The 18099-nt window shown below is 41.7% G+C and overlaps 2 protein-coding genes and 1 pseudogene across 3 annotated transcripts in view; 2 read left to right on the forward strand and 1 right to left on the reverse strand.

Annotated features, from left to right (window-relative positions):
- Iqschfp (Iqcj and Schip1 fusion protein) overlaps window positions 1-18099 on the forward strand; it is a 734263-nt gene that overhangs the window by 413760 nt on the left and 302404 nt on the right. The window lies entirely within an intron of this gene.
- Schip1 (schwannomin interacting protein 1) overlaps window positions 1-18099 on the forward strand; it is a 561681-nt gene that overhangs the window by 241178 nt on the left and 302404 nt on the right. The gene's annotated exons all lie outside the window — the stretch shown is intronic.
- Gm5848 lies at window positions 211-4556 on the reverse strand (annotated as a pseudogene).

Raw genomic sequence — 18099 nt, forward strand, 5'->3', positions numbered from 1 at the left:
TCAGCTTGGTGGTTAATGGACCTGTAGGTTTCCAGTCTTTCCTATATTAAACTGAAGTTAGATATCTTGGCAAATACATTTCTGTTCCAGCCTTGGTGCTGGTGCCATCTTTTGGGAGCAAAGCCAGCCTCAGTGTTTAATCACTTTATCTTTGAGGATCAACAGCTCTCTGTTCTGAGCATCGGGAGGAGGGCTCAGTGATAAACACTAATAGTTAATGTGTTGGCATTCCCACTAAAGCGCATTCTAGTACATTGTTCTGTTAGTGTCTAATAACAGCCCTCGTGATTACTTTCTTTTTAAGTCAAAAACATCTGCATATATTACAGTGAGTGAATGACTCTAAATCACTATACTTAGTCAGTCCAGAAACTAATCAGGACATTACCTCTTCTTAGAAAGCTAATGCAAGATCTGCCTGTTTCTTCCCTGCTGGGTTCCCTCCAGGAGATCAGCAGCTAAAAAAACAAAGCTTCCTGTGAGTTGTCTGCAGGAGCACCAGTGGTCAGGAACCAGCTCCGGTGACTGATCGACCCCAACACAATCTAGGCTGAGATGCTTAGCCATCTCAGTAACCATCATGAATATACAGACACTCCACTTGTGACCTGCAGGTGTGTGTCTTGAAAAATTGTATGCAGATCAAATTACCCTGCCAAGAATTGTATTGTAAAACCCACCAGGGAAATATGTTACTTAGAGGTGTCCTGCTGTTCATCTTTGTGCAGAGGATTCTTTCACCACAGCAATAATCCATGTTTTGTTTGTAAACTTAAGTCTCTAGGTGAGAATCTGCGTGAAGTGAAGGACACATCCATTTTAATGGAGTAAGGTAGATGGTGGTCTGAGATACACCTTCTGAACTACTCAGGGGGGCTCAGCAAGCATTCGGTGAAACAAAGGGACAAATTAGTCCCTTTGGAAAAATGAAGCTCTGCCATTATTCTTAATATGCATTGATGTGCGCATGGAAGGTCCCTCTCCCTCTCCCGCTGTGGTTTTGCCTTTCCTGGTAATTGTTTCCTTAGAGTAAACTTAAAGATTCTGTTTGTGACTAGGGCCAGAGTTCTTTTTAACAAACCACAGGAGCATCAAATACCCTTGACCTGAGCAGGTAAGGGCAAGCAACTGTTTCCCTGCTTCTCCTGAGCTAGAGTTTCCAGTTGCCTGGCAGCCTCTTCATCTCAGGCTCTGTGATCTCTGACTTACACCCTTGAAATCAACTCCAAATCCTCTTAGTCCAGGGTTCCCCCCCTTTTTTTCTTTGAAAATAGAAATTTTTCATATAATAAATTCTGATCACGGTTTCCCCTCCCCCTGATCCTCCCAGATCCTCCCAACCTCCTCACCCACCCAACTCCACACCCTTTCTTTCTCTCCTTAGAAACAACCAGGTACATTTTTAATTCACAGACAAATATCCACCCTGCCTTTGGGCTTCTTCACACCATCATCATCATTGCTAGAGAAACTCGGATACATATATATTTATTGCTTAAAGAGATTTAGATCTAAATAATAACCAGGTCATTGCAAGGGTGAAAGCCACTTGCAAAGTCTCTCTGGGGAGGGAGCATGGGTGTGGCCACAAACAGCTCCAGGGACTATTCTACATCCATCACAGGCAAATATCCTTAAGGAGCCAACCTAAGAACACCTGAGCTATTGTTGACAGGGAAGGAAAGCACCCCCTATTGTCTACCAGCAAGTCACAATAATGATGAAACATAGAATATAATTGTCTTGGCAACCAGACTTCCTCAGAGCCATGATCTGGTTTCTGTGACAAAAACTGGTCAAGAAAGAGACTCCTTTCTGTCTGAGAAACTGTCGAGACATTCAGACATTTTGATAGTCAGGTCACAGTGCTCCCAGGCCCTGCCTATACAGAGTTTTTTTTTAAAGGTCCTGACATACAGAAATTTCACAAGTCTACTCTCAGTCTCTTCCTCTTCCAAATGCAGTCATAGAAAAGATTTGAAAAGTATATCAGGATAGACAAAATTAGTAAACTCAGTATAACAGTTGGACCATCTTTAGTCCCTACTCCCACACTCTGTCTTCTCCTATAACCTTCACCCAGGATTTGATCTTTCTGCTAAACCAGGGTCTAGAACAGTTCTCTGTGTTCAAAATCTCAAATTCTACCTTCCAGATCGACAGGCTGTGTCGAAAAAGACAAGCAAACTTCACCTCCCCCTGGAAAGGGTGAGGGTTGTAATCCGGTTGGACACCTTTTGACATGTTCATCTTAAGGGAAATATGATAATGCAATTATCTGAGGGAAGAAGGAAAGAAGTCTTCGTCAGCTTGTCCCACTGCCTGATGATGCCAACCCTAACAGGGAGTTGGGGTTGACAAGATTATCAACTGTAAAGATCTTCTGACTTGAACTTTCTGCTCAAATTCTTCTCACTATAAACCTCCACATGATTAACATTGAGTCACTAATTAAGTCACAGTTTTCAGTATGAAGCCTTGGACAATGTCATACCTGGAGAGTGGAGTGTCATGCTTTTTTTTTTTTAATTTTCTCCACAAATAGTTAATATGTTACCTATACAATTGAAAATATATACATACACACAACTAGACACATATTTATATCCAACGTAATATGCTAAATATCCTTTTCTCTATGTTTATATGTAAATATGTCTATCATTATACTTGAATTATTTTATTGATTTGTGATGCTCCCCATTCGACACTGCCCATCTTTATCTCTAAATTTTACTTTAGTGGTTAATGTTCATCAGATTTTTTTTTTAACAAAAAGCACAGGGTTTTATTTCTCACCCTTTGGGCAGGGTTCTTCAGGCCTTTGCAGGGCAGGGAGCAGGCTCTACTTGCCAGTGATGAGCGGGTTCCGCAGCACCACGATGACCGAGTCCCCACGCAGGAATATCTTGGAGATGTAGCAGTCCTTGTTGACAGGCTTGGACTTCTTCTTGCCCTTGCTGCTCTTGGGGACCTCAGTCCACATCTCCTTCACATTTTCCAGCACCATGTTGCAGTGCCTGTCAAAGGCCTTCACCCGGCCCAGCAGCTTCTTCTTGTTGCGACAGTTAATGAGCACTTGCGTGTTGTTCTTGACCGACTGCGAGAGCACTGAGAGGGGACCTGTGTTGAATTCCTCCTCCTCCCGCTTCTGCAGCTCCTCTGGGGTCATCTCACTCTTAGGTTTATTGAGGAGACTCATGGTGTAGGTTTCGCTCGCAGATCACTCCCGCCCAGATTTCTGACATCTGCCCACATACTTTATTCCATCCCTAATATGTAACATTTATCCCTGTCCCCGTCAAGCCTCGGCAGCCTTCTCTGACAAACCACATGCTTTCCTGACGTCACCTTTCACTACTCCTTCAGTGATGCAGCCTGATCTGCCTCATCCCCCCAGATTTCTCTGTCAGACTTCCACGTTCCGCGCCTACTGATACCTGACCGAACACCAGAGAATTGACCCAGCCGCCTCACTGCCATGCAGGTGTGTGAGCTGTGAGCACACAGACAGATGAGTCTTCACAATGGAAAATCCACATCAGCAGCCCAGAAACTCACTGTGCTTTATGTCTGTTCAGTGCTTCCCACCTCCACCCATGGGAAGGGTCTTGAATTTTAGCACCATACATTATTTTTGACTCTGTGAACTCTTCTTTCACTCGATATTATGACTTTAACATTAACCTAGCAAATGATTATTCCTATCAATGTGAGTGCCCAGTCCCAGGATTTGGAACCAGCTCACACATTGCTATACCCTCATACACAGCATGCAGAGTACACAGCACACTTTTCTCTTATGTGTGTACCTCATAAGGGGATTGCTGGATCATGACTCCATGCATGCTCAGCTTTAAGAGGTGGTTTCTCCTACTTTTTCCAAGTATGCTATGTTGTTCTATAACATTCTTAGAAGCTGAATTAAGCAGCCAAACAATCAAGGTCACACCCAGTCCCCCGTGCTCGGCTTAAAGGTAAGATGCCAGCACCCCACATCCTAAGAGCTGGCTAGCATGGCTCACGTCCTCTCATCGGCTGGAGCTGGTGAGAACACACGGCATTTTGATTAGTCTATGTGATGTACTCAGAGCTCCTCATCTAGATGGATTTCAGATTCCTATGCCACACACTGCACCCATCTGAGAGGTCTGTTGAAGAACACAGGTTGTCACACTTGTAACGAGGCACTGACACTCACCTGGACTTCACCTAGGCCACTGGTTTGTCCACTTTCTTTCTGGTCACTCATGTTCTTTCTCAATGCCTCTCTTGACATCAGGTATAGATTATGTGTGCTCTCTCTTCATGGAGGAGGAGAGACAATTGATGTTGATCTAGACAGAAGTGCTTAAATGTCTTCACACAAAGCAGGTTTCTTCATCTTCTTGAAGAAATAGGTCCTGTGCTAAATACCAGAGATACTTTAGTAGACAAAAGCAAATCAAAAGGGTGCTTCTGTGAACTTACATTCTACAAGTAAGTAAATAAATATAGTATAGTTTATATTTATGATAGCGCAATATTAAAGGTAAATTAGAAAGGGTTAAAAAAAAAAAAAACCTCAATGCTACCTTCAGGTTCAGGTAAAAAACAAAAGAATGCAAAGGGCCTGAGGTTGAAATGTGCCTAGTGTGAACTGGGAACAAGGAGGCCATCTGCGACTGAGTGGCTGAAGCAGACAGAGAGAGGAGGGGTGGTGTGAATATCTTCAGAGAGTTAACTAGGATGGGCACGGGGCTCTCCCTCCCTAAGCACGTGTGCTGGTCTGTTCAGCATGACTATGCAGGAGTTATAGCTAGTTTGTAAGAGGGGAGTAGTCCCCAGTTACACACCTTTGCCCTTTCATAAGCTTTTATTTGAGTGCCTGTCATTCCACATCATTGCAATTCTTGGTCATTTCACTTTTAAGTCTTTGTCCGTCTGAGAACAGGGAAATGCCTCCGGTTGCAGTTGCAGGCTGGCTGGTGTGTCCCCAGATACTGTCCAGGGCAGCCCTGGTGCCATGGTCTCCAACACCAGTGAGTTTCTCTGCTGTCAGCAGTTTATGGTTTTCAGTTGTCTTGCACTAATTTATATGCTCGGAGCAATAACTGACAGTTAGACACCATGCTATTTCTTTCTCTGGTTTACAGATTCATACACGTGTTGTCCTGGTTAGGGTTACTGTTGCTGTGATGAAAACACCGTGACAAAAAAATAAGTTTGGGAGGAACGGGTTTGTTTGCTTACCTTCCATAGCTTAGTCTGTCACTGGAGGAAGTCAGGACAGGAGCTCAGAAGGGACTGTAACCTCGAGGCAGGAGCTGATGCAGAGGCCATGGGAGAGAGCTAGCTGGCTTGTTAGCTTTATCGGCTTGGCTTGTGAGCTCCGTTGGCTTGGCTCAGCAGCTTTATTCCACGAGATGGCTTTGCTTCAGTCATTGCAAATGATGCTTCTCTTTATTTTTATGTTTTGTCAGCATTTCACGTCTAGCAAATAAGGGTGCAGTTTTGTATTATCTGAACCCGGGAAGCTTGCTAAACCCTCTTGCTCATTATAATCATTTTGTTATCTGTGGCCTTTTGCTTCTGGGTAGAAAAAAAATCGTATTATCAGGTAGTAAGAATAACTGTGTCTCTTTCTTTGTCATGCCCGGACATTTTGCTTCTTTGTCTCATTTTAATTCACCAGCTAGGCTCTCAGCACAATTTCAGAGTAGAAATGGAGGCATGATATCTTACTCTCAATTTGTAAAAGGAATGAGTATAGCATTCTCCTAGTACATAGTTATAATAAAGGCTTTTGTAGATACTTTTCATGTGTCAAAAAACACCTGGGCTCCTTCAAAGACTCACCAATCTGACCATGAATAAAAAGGAGGTTTTATTCAGACACTGGCACCAGATACTCAAAGAACCAGGCCTGTGCCTCAGAGCACTGTCAAGATGCATTTCTAAATGACATTAGCCAGGGGTTTATAAAGGCAAAACTCATAAAGCTACATATGTCCTGTCTTCATGCACTCAGGGGCAGGAGCACATGCTGACATACTTCCTGTCTAGCTGTATACATCCGCCAACATTCGATCAAGCATGATAAGTTGTTTTCTCCGATGGTGAAATGAGCCAACTCAAACCAAATTAAGTACATAAAAACAGGCTTATTGGGAAGCCACCCCTTGGCAGGTTCACTGGACCCAAGGATTAAGGCTGGGGAAGTCTCGCTGGGGAGGGAGACAAGTTTAAATTTGTATGCATAATATTCACCACTACACATCCACCTAGTGAAATTCCCTTCTCAGTTTACAGGAAATTTTTGTCACTAGATTGCACTGACTTTTATCAAATGCTGTCTGTTTTATTACACACCTGGACCTGTTGGATTTCTTAAGATAAATTTTGCATTAGTGGTTTCTTTAATTGGCATGGTAACTTTCTATTGGATTGTTGGAACTGATTCACTGACTGTTGAGTCATTGTTAGCATCAGTACAGTATAATGTTTTCTACTTGGTGGTTGTATTTGGTGGGTCTGGCATTATGTTGGGGGACTGAGCACACTCCTGTGGGACAGAGCAAAGCTGATAATTATGGTGTTGAAATTCTCTATATTATCACAGAGTTTTTGTCTTCTTTGTCGGCCAATTACTTATCATAATACATTGAATTCTCATAGGATAACTGAGGACTTGTCCATATCTCCTTGTAAGTATATAAAGTTTACTTGTTAATATTTTGTTATTAGGCCTATATTAGTAAAATATATTACCTTTACTAGTCAAGTGGGCCTTTTCTTCTTAGGCTACAGTTCTCAGTTCTGATAACACTTTTCACTCTAGGAACCATGGGATTTCACACTGAAACACAAACAGCCTTAGAGTTAGTTTCTTCAAAGTACTTTGGTGGTCTTTTCCCGCTTAACCTTCCTAAGCATCTGTGGTATCGATGCAGCCTTGTAAGCAGACAATGAGTAGATGTCTACTAATCTGGAGCCAGGGTTTTAGCTAGAACAGACTGCATTGTGAAGTACATGGAGCTTTAGTTGGACCATCTTGTCTTGTGACAGTTAACCTTGGTGCCCTTTCCTCTTCTTTCTTTGCTGTTTATTTGTTTTTATTCTATTCAGTGTTTTCCTCTAATTGATCAGAAACTGTCCAGTTATTTCTGGTTTTGTGAATAACTTACATTCTTCATAGCAGCTAGCAGCTCTGGTTGTCCTCTCCCATCTGCATGTCAATGGTGTTCATTATTTTCCCGCTGTTGTTCTTTATCAGAATGTGGTTGCTAATGCCATTTTTACTAGTGATTTATGCAGCCAGTGTTTACTTATATTTAGCCTTATATTCTAATTACATGGTTCATTAGTCATTTTTATGCCTCAATTTGCTCTTTTGGGTTGAATTTAATTTTTCAGGAAACAGCCTTTGGGAGTTTGTTTAGAGATTGCCTGTGGGTGGTAAGCTCGTAGTTTTTGTTGGTTCATTCGGTTTTTTTTTTTTTTTTTTGGTTTTTTTTTTGGCATAAATGACTATTATACCTTCTTTTTGAATGATGAGTTGACAAGCATCTTTTCTGAGCACCTTCCTTAGCACTCTATGCCTAAACTGAAAGTCCCTGTGCTGTTTCATGAAAGTAGAAGGGGGATGAGAGAGAACATGAGAAGAGTGGGGTCAGATAGAATGTAAGGAAGACAAACGGGGTAGCAGTGGTCAGAACACATTTTATACATGCATGGGAACGCTATGGTGATATTGCTATCGCTTATATAATTACTATGTGCTAATTAAAACCTTAATAGCATTCTGTTATCGGTTTAATTGCTATTCCTTCCATGTTTATTCTCATTTGATTGCCTTTGTGATGCTGGAGCTTGAACCCAAGGCTCCATGCATTCTAGGCAAGCACTTCACCACTGATCTGTATCTCAGCTTTGAAATAATGTATTTTCTCGCCATGGATTTGATCTTCTCGTTTGTGGCATTTGTCTTGGTGTTCTTAGTTACCTTGCAGGCCATTGCTTGGTTTTGGATAGTGGGATTCTTTTGTTCTTCCTCCCTCTGATAGTCTTATTGCTTGGCTCTTCTGCTAAATTGTCAGAAATCATCTTTCTTAACCCAAACTCTCCCACATTCTCTTATTTTCTCTCTCTACTGGAGACATTTTAAACTCCTTTTTCCTAAAGACTAATATCTTTAGTCTACCTTTGCATCGGAGCATGAATTTGCTATTGTAAGAAATATGTTTGGGGTCACAAAGAAAGAGACCACCATCCCAACTCAAGTATCTGGACAAGGAAGACTATATTTGATCAGTGGAGCTCAGGAAGGGTGAACACACCTCGTCAGGAAGTGCACTCAGTTTTTCTAGTCCAGGTGGTGGCTTTGTCTTTGTTTCATTGGCTGTGGTCTGACCTCACAATCTTATTCAATTGGCTATTGTGAAATAATTACAACACAGGAGCTAGAAGAACAAGAAAGGAGTCAATGCTCCAAGGAGAGAAGGGTCACTACTTCAGGCCATCAGATTCCTAGAATAGAGCGCTGAGCCTTTGTGAGTGAGAAGAATAAAACATTTGCATAAAATGTGTACAAGACAGAGGAAATAAAAAGATTATGGTTACTTATCTCAAATACTAAATTTATATTATTTGATAGAAAAGACTCTCATTCCATATTTCTCTTTCTTTTCTTTTCCTATTTATTTATTCTTGTCTCATAAAAGACATCTGGACCATGGCCTCCCCTCACTCCACTCCTTGAAGTCTCCTCCCAGTCCCACAACCCTATTCCTACCACCACCCTTTCAACTCTCCTCCCCTCCAGATCCACTGTACCTCCTTTATTTCCCTTCAGAAAAAAGCAGATCTCCCAGATATATCAATCAAGCACAGCATAACAAGATGCAATAAGACTAGGCACATACCCTCATATCAAGGCTGGACAAGGCAACCCAGTGGGAGGAAAAGGGTCCCAAGAGCAGGCAAAAGAGTAAGAGATGCACCCATTCCCACTGTTAGGAGTCCCACAAAACCCCTAAGTTCAAAAAACCATAAGATTGCAGAGGACTTAGTACAGACCCATGCAAACTCTGTGATTACCTCTTCAGTTTTGTTCAGTCCTATGAGCCCTGCTTCGTTGAGTGTGTGGGCTGTGTTCCTGTGGGCTCTGGTTCCTATAATCTTCTCATACCCCTTTCCCTTAGGGTTCTCCTGAGCTCCACCTAATCTTTTGCAGTGGGTCTCTACATCTATTCCCACCAAGTGCTAAAGGAATCATCTCTCATGAAGATTAGGCTAGGCATTGAACTATGAGTGTTTGAGTCTACCATCCAGTTTCTGGTTCCTGGTCATATAAACAATGTCTGGCATGGGCTCTCTTTTGTGGTGTGGGCCTCAAGTTAGGCTAGTTATTCATTGGTCACTCCCAAAGGCCCTGGGTCACCATTGCCCTAGTACATCCTGCAAATGGGAAAGGTTGTGGGACAAAGGTTTTGTAGCTTTGTTGGTATCCCAGTACCACCAATGAAAGCTTTGCCTGGTTACAGAAGATGACTGATTCAAGCTTAGTATCCCCCATTACTAGGAGTCCTTGCTAGGGTCACCCTCACAGATTCCCTCACTGATTCCAGAGGTTTCCACTGCAGTAGGATTTCACATTTCCCCCTAGGTGCCCCCTATTCCAATAATCTCCAACTGTACTCTCCCCTACCCATCCCTCTCTCACTTACCTGTTCCCATCCCCACCTGCTCCCACTCCACCCACAATATCTATTGTATTTCCTCTTCCCAGAGAGATCCATGCATCCCCCTAGAACTCCCCTTGTTACTTAAATTCTCTGGGGCTATAGATTACAGCATGATTATTCTTTCCTTAATAGCTAATGTCCACTTATAAGTGACTACATATCATGTTTGTCTTTCTGGGTCTCAGTTGCCTCACTAAGAATTTTTTTTTAGTTCTATTAATTTTCCTGCAAATTCCACAAAGTCATTTTTTCCTAATAGCTGAATAATAATGCATTGTGTAAATGTATCACATTTTCTTGATCCATTCTTTGGTTGAGGGACATTTAGGTCTTTTCCAGTTTCTGACTATTATAAATAAAGCTGCTATGAACATAATCAAACATCCTAACACAAGGGTTCTTGTGGTAAGATGGAGCATCTTTTGGATATATGCCCAAGAGTGGTATTGCTGGGTCTTGAGGTATATTGAGTTCCAATTTTTCTGAGCAACTGCCACATTGACTTCTACAGTGCTGTATAAGTTAGCATTCCCATCATCAATGATGACACATGCCTTAGCTTTCTCAGTAATGATAATGCATGTGTGTGAACAGGCTATAAGATTGTTATGGGGAGCCCTCCAGAAATGAACACTCACACACAGTTTATAGCCTCGAAAGTCTCTATTCCAGCAGGCTTAGACTACATTCAGGTATTGGAGACTCAAATATATATCTAAATGGTAAGGGGTTTTTAAGGTAAAACACACACACACACACACACACACACACACACACACAAACATGCATTCTAATGTCAGCAGTTGCGGGGGAGGGGGGATAGTTTTGTGCAAGCAAACTGTTTAACAGAAGCTAAGATTCATTCTCTGAGCCATCTTGACCTTGGGTTCCTGAACTAGAGTTGGGTTATTTTCCACCATATTCTCCATCAAAGACATCAAATTCTAGTTAAACCTGAAATGACCTCAGTAAGAATACAAGATAAAAGTCAGGCATTGGTGGCATTTACCTTTAATTCCAGCACTTGAGAAACAGGGGCAGGCAGATCTCTGTGAGTTCAAGGCTAGCTTAGTCTACAGAGTAAACTCCAGAACAGCCAAGGCTATGCAGATAAACTCTGTCATGAAAAACAAAAACAAACAAACAAAATAAAAAGAATACAAAAATGGAAAAACCTCTGCACTGTCTTGCCCTGTTACAGGATCAGCACTTTGATCTGTGTCAAACATTTTGCATGAACCATATGTGCCATTATTAAAAAGAGGTGGCTTGTGACATGTTCTTAGGCTTTACTGAGAATCTACTCAATGAGTAGCTAACTTTTTTAATAGTATCATATCCACTCTACCTTGGGGGTAGCTGGACCAAATACCAAATTATTTCATGAAGAGTCTTTCACTGCAAAGGTGTAGCAGAATTAATTCTCCAAGGAAAATTCTGAATTTTCCCAACAGAGGTTAATAGCCTACAAAGAAATCTCCAAAAGTATTAATGATTTGGAAGTGAGACATTTGAAGCAAATATTCAAGGATCTTTTAACAGGTATGGAAAGTAGAGATTTTATCAAGTCTTCAGGGAGCAATATTTTTTGGCATTCAATACGAAGAGGGATCACTCACAGATGCTGATGCTGGCAGTGAGCCCCACCTGTTTGTCAATGAATGTGATCAAATGACCTGTGATTGAAAGACCAATGTCTAGACTGTTCTATACTGTAGTTACCAGCCATGGTTAGCAACCAAATATTTGAACTGGCTGGAAAAACTGGAACTGTGCAGTAAGCATCAAGTATATACCAGGTTTTTGAAAGTTAATAAGAAGGAAGTATATAAAACCACATGCTTGTTTAAAAATGAGTAATATGCATGAGATGGTGAATATAATCAAACCATGTTACCTGCTTGCTTAAAATTCTCAAAAATATAAAAAATTTACATTAAAATAAAATATATTATCTAATAGAACATATTGAATTCAACAAGGTAACTATTTAAATTAATTTTAACTCATATTATTTTACTTCTTTTAATGTGACTAGTAGAAAATGTTCAGTTGTGTATGTAGAATTTTAAAACATATTTATGTATACTGTATTTTTTGTAGTAGTTAACCACAAATTTTGTAAGAAATTGCCATAAACTAAATGGCTTAAAACAACACAGATTCACCCTTTTATAGTACTGGAAGTCATACCAGAATCTAAGGGAGACATTTTCTTTCTTTCTTTCTTTCTTTCTTTCTCTCTCTCTCTCTCTCTCTCTCTCTCTCTCTCTCTCTCTCTCTCTCTCTCTCTCTCTCTCTCTCTCTTTCTTTCCTTGTTGTAGCATCTGCAAGTCACCTGTGTTATCTGATCTATGGCCTTTGCCTCAATCTTCAGAGTCTCAGAGCTGTCTAACAGAGTCTTCAGGTTGTTCTTTATCTCTCACTTCTACCTGTCATCTCTACTGTGGTGTCTTCTTCTCCTCCTGCCTCACCTCCCCCCTTATAAGGATGTCTTGGTTGCATTTTGATCCTCCAAATAATCCAGCATGATGTCCCCATCTCAGGATCATTGACAAGGCCACATAGGCATGGATAATTATTTGGTTGAGCATCTTGCCTAGTACAGTATATGTGTGTTCTGGATAACCAACCCCCTTGTGTATCTTCATGCTCTTATCCCTTCTGTACTGCATAAGTAGATTCAAGAAGAGGAAACTCACGATCTTATTAATTCAGTATCACAATGCCAAACATTGGGTCTAAAAACTCAATGCATTTTTAAAGTTTGTTTTTGTTTGGTTTGTGTGTGTGTGGGGGTGGGGGGGGTGATGGAACATGAGCCCAGGGCTTTGGGACCATTTGGCAGCCACTCTATCATGAAGCTATGATTCCAGTCCTAAGTCTGATTTTCATATAGATTCAATAGAGTATCTAAAGACCTTGTTACTATAAATATCAAGAATTCAGGAACTGGTGAGATGGTTCAGTGTTTAAAGGTGATTGTTTCTGAGCCTGGCATCCTGAGCTCAATTCTGGGACCTCCATGGTAGAAGAGAACTGACTCCTGTAGTTCTCTGGCCTTCACATACATGCCAAAGAAGGAAGGGAGGAAAAGAGGGGGGGACCGAGGAGGGAGGGAGGGAGGGAGGGAGGGAGGGAGGGAGGGAGGGAGGGGGAAGAAAGGAAGGAAGGAAGGGAGGGAGGGAGGGAGGGAGGGAGGGAGGGAGGGAGAAAGGAAGGGAGGGAGGGAGGGGAAGGGAGGGAGGGAGGGGAAGGGAGGGAGGGAGGGGAAGGGAGGGAGGGAGGGGAAGGGAGGGAGGGAGGGAGGGAGGGAGGGAGGGAGGGAGGGAGGAAGGAAGGAAGGAAGGAAGGAAGGAAGGAAGGAAGGAAGGAAGGAAGGAAGGAAATAAAAATTCTGGCCCTAATTCAAGAGCTGTGTCATGTTTCTCAGTCAGTTCCCTCCCTTCCTTGATAGAGAGTTAGTGATAATCTGAGGGATAAAATCTGGGCAGATGTCTACAGTTCAAATACAGTGTAATAAGCTGAAGGGCTTATTTGTGTTCTTTGGAAGAATTTAAATTTTTAAATTATATTTACATTTATCATACAAATATGTTGGGGGAAATCCCACGCCTAAGCTTTTGTGGGAGGACTGGCACCAGTCTGGACCCATATAGTGGAGAAATCATACAAACACCTGTGATAGCTGTGCCAGAGAGGGAGTAAAAGGATCACTGGCAACTGGAAGTCGGGAAGGAGTGACGCCAGTGTGTGAAGATCCTCTTACACCAAAATGATGGGAGATAAAGATCACTCCTTGGAAAAAGGACAGTAGCCCAGTTACTCTCTGATGTTGTGATGAAACACCCTGATACATGACACTCAAAAGAGAGAGGGTTGATTTGGGTTCACAGTTGCAGAGGGATGCAGCCCATCATAGTAGGGAAGACATGACAGCCAGCAGAGAAAAGCCTGGTGGCAGGATCAGGAGGTTGGCTGCTCACACTCTTGGAATAGGGCATAAGCAGGAGTTAGAGCTGGGCTATAAAAGTCTCAAAGCCTGCCTGCCCCCAGAGACCCACTTTCTTTTTTTTTTTTTCAATAGCCAGTACTTTTTTTTTAATTAGGTATTTATTTCATTTACATTTCCAATGCTATCTCAAAAGTCCCCCACATGCTCCCCCACCCACTCCCCCACCCTCCCACTCCCACCTCTTGGCCCTGGCATTTCCCTGTACTGAGATCCACTTTCTAAATAGTGTCATTAGCTGGGGACAACATAGTCAAATTCATGAGCGTATAGAGGTATTTCACATTCAAACGACAGCAAAGATATGAGCTGGGTCTGGAAGACTTGAAATGAATCTTAAGCATCAAATCTAACAACTTCATCGCCTGACTCCGGTCTCATTTAATAGTCACGACTTAAAAGCTTTGAGTTTTCCTTTTTTCATTTCAACATTAACCTTGGAGGTTAGATCAATGGAAGAAGTAAGGACACAGAAAATGAGGGCAAAGGGAAAAAAAGAAAAAGCATGGAAATAATTGCAGCCCCCACACTTCCTGTCGACAGTATAAAACTTAGATCTGAGAAATGCAACTATAAACTAGCTTGTCAAAATAACAGATACTGGCCAATTTTCAGGAGTATTGGAGGCACATGGTCTAACTTATACATTTCAAAACATTTAAGATTCTGCTATGGTCTAAATATACCACCAATGCGGTGCATTTACATATTCATAAATTATACATGGATACATTATTCTCCTATCTATGCATTCATCCCTCCATCTATTAAACAGCAACTTTATCCTGAGGGTTCTACCAAGATTCCAATTGGAGGAATTTGTGAGGAACAGCCTGGATAACCATGTCATGATTATTAATTAAGCATCTCTAAGTACTGGCATTTCCAGAGCCCACACAGACATCCTGCCTCACACTTGGCCTTGTATTTGGACCTCACAGATGACTGGACAGCAATTTGTCCCAACTGGCAAGAGGAACGAACACGGGACGCATGCGCTGAACTGAATGGTAAAGCCTGGGGTAGAATTGGAGCTCTTTAACAATCCAGAATAGAAAAAGGTGCCTCTGCTCACACTGCTAAAAAGTCTCATGGACTACTTATTAGATAAAATACAGAATGTCCCCACAAATGATACCTACCGAGTGTTTTTACAGCAAAAGGTGAGAGAGAGGGGGCTCACTCCTGCGGAAATGCTGCTTGTTCAAGACATAATCTCGGCGATGTAAAAGGTTATAAATAACCTTCACTTAATTTTCTGAACTGAGAGAAGTATAAAGGCCCGGTGGTCTCAAACCGTGACCGGAAGTCAGTTGGCCCTTCCAGTAAGATGGCTTTCCTCTTCAGAATCAGAACTAGTGGCCAACAAAGTCTAAGGCAGGACTCCTACCAAGCCCTTTCTGTAATCTGTGGACGTCTGGAGACTGTGGCAAATATACCATGATGCCACATCTCACAGATAGAAGTCAGGTCAGTCTGAAAAACCACACCTCTGACCCAAAAAGCCTCCCGATGTGTGTCATGCTCTCCCTGTCACCTCTATTTCACAAGTGACAGTGAACGCTAAGCCATGCTGATAGCATTTTTATGGACAAATATTACAGTTTGTGGGGAGAACTTCTGTTTCTGGGCACACAGGATAGACATGCTGTTCTGTCTCTCCCTCGCTGTGCGTACACATAACAATCCTGGCTATTGTACAATTTGCAAAACACATGAAACTGAAGAAGAACGAAGACCAAAGTGTGGACACTTTGCCCCTTCTTAGAATTGGAAACAATCACCCATGGAAGGAGTTACAGAGACAAAGTTTGGAGCTGAGACAAAAGGATGGACCATCAAGAGACTGCCATATCCAGGGATCCATCCCATAATTAGCCTCCAAATGATGACACCATTGCAAACACTAGCAAGCGTTTGGTGCAAGGACCATGATATAGCCGTCTCTTGTGAGACTAGGCCGGGGCCTAACAAACACAGAAGTGGATGCTCACAGTCAACTATTGGATGGATCACAGGGCCCCCAATGGAGGAGCTAGAGAAAGTATCCAAGGAGCTAAAGGGATCTGCAACCCTATAGGTAGAACAACATTATGAACTAACCAGTACCCGGGAGCTCTTGACTCTAGCTGCATACGTATCAAAAGATGGCCTAGTCGGCCATCACTGGAAAGAGAGGCCCACTGGACAGGCAAACTTTATATGCTCCAGTACAGGGGAACGCCAGGGCCAAAAAATGGGAATGGGAGGGTAGGGGAGGTGGGGGTGTGGGAGGCTTTTGGGATAGCATTGGAAATGTAATTGAGGAAAATATGTAATAAAAAAATTAAAAAAAAAAACAATCCTGGCTATTAACCATAAAGCAAAGAAGGCAGGGTGACGGAGACCTCTGGATCACTGGGGAGGGTTTTTGCCTTGCCCCATATGTTACAGACTTAAAGAAAATGAGAGCCCAGAAGCACCAATGGATGCAGGAAAATCGCAATAGATATCTGATTTCTTTGACCAATGGAAAACTTGTAAGACTGTAATATTTAGACAATATTCACATTACTGCAGTCTGATACTGCTGAGAAAGCCATCTAGGCCTAATCACGCCAACAGAGGAGTCCAGACCTCCACATTCGAGTGTTGCAGGAAATCAGTAAGGAATCAGAAAGTTCACTCTTACCAACAAGTAACCAGTGTGCCATCTCCATCATCATCATCATCGCCACAGTGACATCAGACATCAGTGTGCCCTGAACCTGTGACATCAGACACTTCTGTATTAGGAGCCCTACACTCCTTATTTCACCTGGAAGAAAATTCTAAAACTCATAATGGAAAGGTAAAAGGACTCAAATATCTAAAACAGATTTTAAAGCAAAAATAAAATCTGTTCAATTTTAAGCCAGTGTTTAGCTAAGTGATCAAGACAGCATGAAGCTGTCTGAGGGAGACATGTAGATCAAGGAATGTAAATCTTCAATTATCTCAAAAGACGTAAATTTTAAAAATATCATGCTGTAGCCTGCACATTTAAATGAGGCTCATTCAATAGTGGTTTCTTTGTATGAATTTCTATATATGTACAGGAAATATGGGAGTTATATTTCACTCTAAACAGTCTTCACACATTGAAGCATTGGAGAAATTATTATTTTATAAATTAAAGCTGAATTATAGGCCATATTTATATAATTCTTATAGTACATTTTGAAATATTTATTTATTTATTTATTTATTTGGAGAAAGAGAGAGAGTACACGCACGTGTGCACACTACAGTGTGTCTATGATGCTTGGAAGACAACAACGGCCTGGGTCAGCCCTCCCTTCCCACCTTGATGAGACAGTATTTCTTGTGTTCACTGATGCTCCAGGCTAGCTCCCCAGTGAGCAGTAGGAAATTCTCCTGTCTCTTTCCATGTCCAGTAGGGGTACTCTGGGATTAGAGATGCTCGCACTACTATGTCTGGCTTTTACTTATAACTGAGGATTTAAACTCAGAGTGTTTTGCAAAGCCTATTGAGCCGTCTCCTCAACCCACATTTAAAAATATTTTGAGTATGATTTCTAAAACAGTCCAGATGCAAAGTCTCCGATTTTTAAACTGTGTTAGATAATTTGCATAATTTTATAATCTGACAAAATAACAATTTGGAAACTCAGAAATGAGCTCTATTTACAGTTGTGCTCTGGAATGCAACATGTGCGCTCCAGCGAGACTTAAAACTCAATTGCTGTGCCATCAATAAAAAATAGCATCAAGATATCCAGTGTTGTTTTAAACTATATATACATATGTGGCATTCATATGGCAAATACTTTTTAAGGATGCTGTCTATGTTAAGGTTCTCTTGAGTAACAGAAGTGATAAAACTGACATATATTACATAGGGAACTCATTAGCTTATGTTACACAATAGGGGTTGGATAGTCCTACAGTGACTGTCAGCAGGCTGGAGAAGCTGAGAACCTGGTCTCTCAGTTTATGAGACTGGATCCCTCAGCAGTCCCATTTTGGAATTTATGTATGTATGTATGTATGTATGTATGTATGTATGTATGTATTTAACTTTTATTTATTTTTGTTTGTTTGCATGTTTTATTATTCTTTCATTTATTGCATCTCTACTGCAGTTTACCCTCCCTCCTCTCCTCTGAGACCCTTCCTCCCTCCCTCCCATACTTCCCCCTCTTCACAGATTCACTCATCCTCCTTCATGTCTCTTCAGAAAAGGGCGAGCCTCCCAAGGATACCAAACACACATGGTATACCAAGTTGCAGTAATACTAGGCACTAGACAACCCAGTAGGAGCATCAGGGTTCAAAAAGCAAGCAAGAGTCAGAGACAGCCCCCACTGCCAGTGTCCCACA

The sequence above is a fragment of the Mus musculus genome, chromosome 3 (genome assembly GCF_000001635.26).
Source record: "Mus musculus strain C57BL/6J chromosome 3, GRCm38.p6 C57BL/6J".
In the NCBI taxonomy this organism is placed as follows: Eukaryota; Metazoa; Chordata; class Mammalia; order Rodentia; family Muridae; genus Mus; species Mus musculus.